Genomic DNA, 3,948 nt, shown 5'->3' with positions numbered 1-3,948 from the left:
CGGCTTACAGGTTTGAGGGGGTCCCTACCGAGATATGCCTTGTACAACGTGCAGACAAGACAGATAGACAGACAGCATGCATGCAGACAAGACAGAGTACTTGGTGATGTTTCATGGACGAGAGGAAAGTGTCAAAAGCACGAATGTCGCTCGTAACAAGCGGATGTGCACGGATTCGAGCCCCCAGCTCGAACATGCCGCGTGGCAAGATGGCGGCGCCGTACTCTTTCTTCTCAAGGCACCGCGTGCGCACGCCCTCCTCAGCGCGTTCTGGCCCCGCGCAATGTCGACGGCACAAGACCGTTAGATCGACGGTGGTATGCTCCAGCTGGATTTTCACAAGGTCCAGCCTACAAATCCAGGCCTGGCCTGTTCACCACACAAGGCCAAACCGAGGTGTTTGGGCTCCGGCAGGCGGATCGACAAACGTGTCGAGGACCTTCTCATGAAAGTCGATCGCCCACTCGACGTGCAGGCAGCCTCTAGTCGTTTCTCCTGCCTCCTTCACGAAGCAGATCGCAGACAGACACTCGTCGTTTCCCTGTTGCCTTCCCTGCCTTTCTTTCGGCTCGTTCCTCACGAAAAACAGACACAGCTGTCCCGTGTACAGCCGATCGGCGCCACCTCGGCGCTCACCCTTTCACCACAGTTTCTTTTTCGTTCGCTCGCTTCGACCCCGAGCACGCCTCGAAACCGACTGTTTCCCCAAACTGAACCACTCCACGAGGTCTTCGTTCGTTCGCTTCCCTCTCAAAGCCGACTGCCGTTTCTCTCACGGCAGAATCACCTCCGTCGTCTCAGTTTCTTCCTCTGCAGAATCACCTTTTCCTTTCCTTCTCGTCTCGAAACCCGAGCACGCCTCGAGACCGAGTGTTTCCCCAAACTGAACCTTTTCATGAGGTCTTCATTCGCTGATCGAAGCCACTCGCTCCTCCCCCTTTACGAAGCAGACAAACTCCTCCCCTAAGCTCCACCTCCCTCTCCAGGCCACTCCCCCTTAGCCGACTGGGCGGGGCCTATCGTCTGGAGAGGGGAGGAAGAAGAAGCCTCGACACACCACCACTGTACGAACAATACCACATGCATCCTACACTCCCGGCACACATGTAACGTCCATTTTACCGAACAACCTAGCTATACATGCATTTAATGGGGAATCTGAGCTAATCCTATATTTAGCAGCATACGAAGCGCCATTTCCGTAACAATATATATATATATATATATATATATATATATATATATATATATATATATATATATATATATTTATTTATATTTGCATTTTGAAAGGTCATCGAAGAGCAACACAAAAAATACAATACAGTATACACTGGCAAGCATGTCCCTGTTGGTGGATCATATGCAAAATTATATAGAGTTAAAAGGAAGTGTGTAAACCATGTAAAAGGGGTTCTGTTCTTGCGTGTGGCAGCTTGGCTGCCACCAAGCTATCATTTCTTGGAAGCACAGCTGTGCCGTTGATGCTGTACCCCTCTACCAGTACGCTGGTACTCATTTTGCTGAGTTCGGAAGGATGACAGGCTGATTCAACTCCACCTGGTGTTTATTCAGCAACCAACAGGGCTCAAGCTCAGGACCCTAAGATTTCAAGCCAGCCACTCGAGCCACTAAGCCAACACCAGGTGTAAAAAGGGGAAAACAAAGAGAAAAAGATCAGAAGAAAGTTGGACAGACAGCAATAGGGCATATGTTATTGGTCATATGGTCATGCAAATGTTATTGAAAGGATGTTATGAATTGGGTAACAGTCAGCCATGGAGATGTCACTTTCACATCAGCCATTGTTGTGGCAATACCAGTGTCGAGTGGCGTTGTTAAAATGGACGTAGTTAAAAATGAGTTCCACAAAAGGCTGCTCTAAAAATCTAATGCTTGCTCAAAACCTGATGTCACAATGTGGAAATTTCAAGCTGATCATACCACAGAGCCCCAGGTGAGGTACAGAATAAAATTGCATGAGGCAATGTAACACTATGAGGTGGGTTGGTGAAATCTCCACTGTCATCGTGTAGGATTCATTCAGTGTTTACCAAGTGCTGGTTGTGTGATTTTAAGCTAATAACATAATTGTATTTGGCAAGATGTGGGTCACAATGACCGCTTGATGGTTAATGGCCAAATTATCTTGACCTACTGTTGTGTTGCTTGAGGATTAATCTCTTCAGCTGATGGAGATAATTTGAAGGTTGTCATCGTTACTGCAGTCACCAATGTGTCGATGATTAGTTTCAGATTGGTCGATGAAGAATGTCCCAGACCACCGATGGGTTGATGAAGAATCTGCATGATGCATGCCATAAGTTGCTGCTGCAAGAGGATGTCATTGGCCATGTGATGATTATTGATGAAAAGACAAAATGTTCACTGTGATATGTTGAAGAGGAATCAAAATAAATTGTTGTATGTTTTTCATGAAGCTTATTTCCACATCTCGTGTTCTGAGGTGAAAGCAAGGCCAAGTCAGGGTTTGATTTGTTTATGAAAATAGCATTTCTTTAGATCCTCGTGGAGGATCTCTGTCTTACTCACGGTGTTGTTCTTGTGGACTTTTTTGTTTCACAGCCTACAGTTTTCATCGAAACTTCCTGAAACTTGGCATATATATGTAAAAAATATCCTGCGCAGACAGTAACCACCTCCGATTTTGAATTTTTTTCCTAAAAAAAAGGTGTGACGTCAAAATATCTCCGCTAATGGAAATCGCCTAAAAAATTATCTCCGAAACTCGGCAAGCTTTTTGAATTCTGTTTGCGGGAATCGTACAGGGCATTAGCAGAGATGAATTACTACACATATGATAAATCACTATGACGTCATATCAATTTTATGACGTCATTCCTATTTTTTGTTTGTTTGTTTCACAGCCTACAGTTTTCATCAAAACTTCCTCAAACTTAGCATATATATATATATATATATATATATATATATATATATATATATATATATATATATATATATATATATATATATATATATATATATATATGTATGTATGTATGTATGTAAAAATCACCTGCGCAGACAGTACCACCTCCGAGTTTGAAAATTCTTCCTTGAAAAAAAGTTGACGTCATAATATCGCCGCTAATGGAAATCGCCTATACCATTATCTCTGAAACAAGGCAAGCTGTTTGAATTTTGTTTGCGGGAATCAAGCCGGGCATTAGCACAGATAATTTATCGCAAACCTGATACATTACAATGACGTCATATTCGTTTTTATGACGTCATCATTAAGAGGACGAAGATCTTAGCTCATTTGAGCTTGTTTAAAGAAAAAGTGGCCACGCCAGATTTGGTTGTTGTTGTTGTTGTTTTATTGATTATGACGTGACGTCACCTGACGACGGCTTGTGCGTGCTCCGTTTGTTTTTCGTCACAATCGTTCTATCACCGATTTATGCGGGTTTGGTGTGTGTTTTGCGTGAACTATCAGTGAAGCTCGATCTGTGCAGAGAAACGGCGGGCTGTGTGTGTGATGCGATGGATTGAGAAGACGACGAGGATACTCTCAGCTTACTGGCGTGGAAGCTAGTTTTTTCCGCTTGACGAGCGGTAAAGCAAGCAAGCCACTCACTAAATACACTGCTGATGCAGTGCCCCTGTTCTTGCGTGTAAAGGAAATAAATTTTGACTTTTCTCATGAGATTCCAAATCCCAATTTTAAGGAACATCCTCCATTTTGTCGATAAACATCCGACTGAATGCGAAGTTTGTTTTTACGATTTCTTGTTGACATCCGCTTTATGGCGACCATGGCGGTATAGTTCGCTGCAGCGTTTCGGTTTTTTTTTCTTTTTTTTTCGGTGAAGTGTTTCCACGAGGCGGATGCTTACTATCTGGACAGCATGTTTCGTCGAAGATTGTAAAAAAAGATTAAATTATTGAGGACCTGAACGTTTAATTATTTTTCCTCCGATG

The sequence above is a fragment of the Eptatretus burgeri genome, chromosome 6 (assembly GCF_056783735.1).
Source record: "Eptatretus burgeri isolate ZD-2024b chromosome 6, Ebu_testis_v1, whole genome shotgun sequence".
NCBI classification, from domain to species: Eukaryota; Metazoa; Chordata; class Myxini; order Myxiniformes; family Myxinidae; genus Eptatretus; species Eptatretus burgeri.
This window is presented reverse-complemented; position numbering follows the sequence as displayed.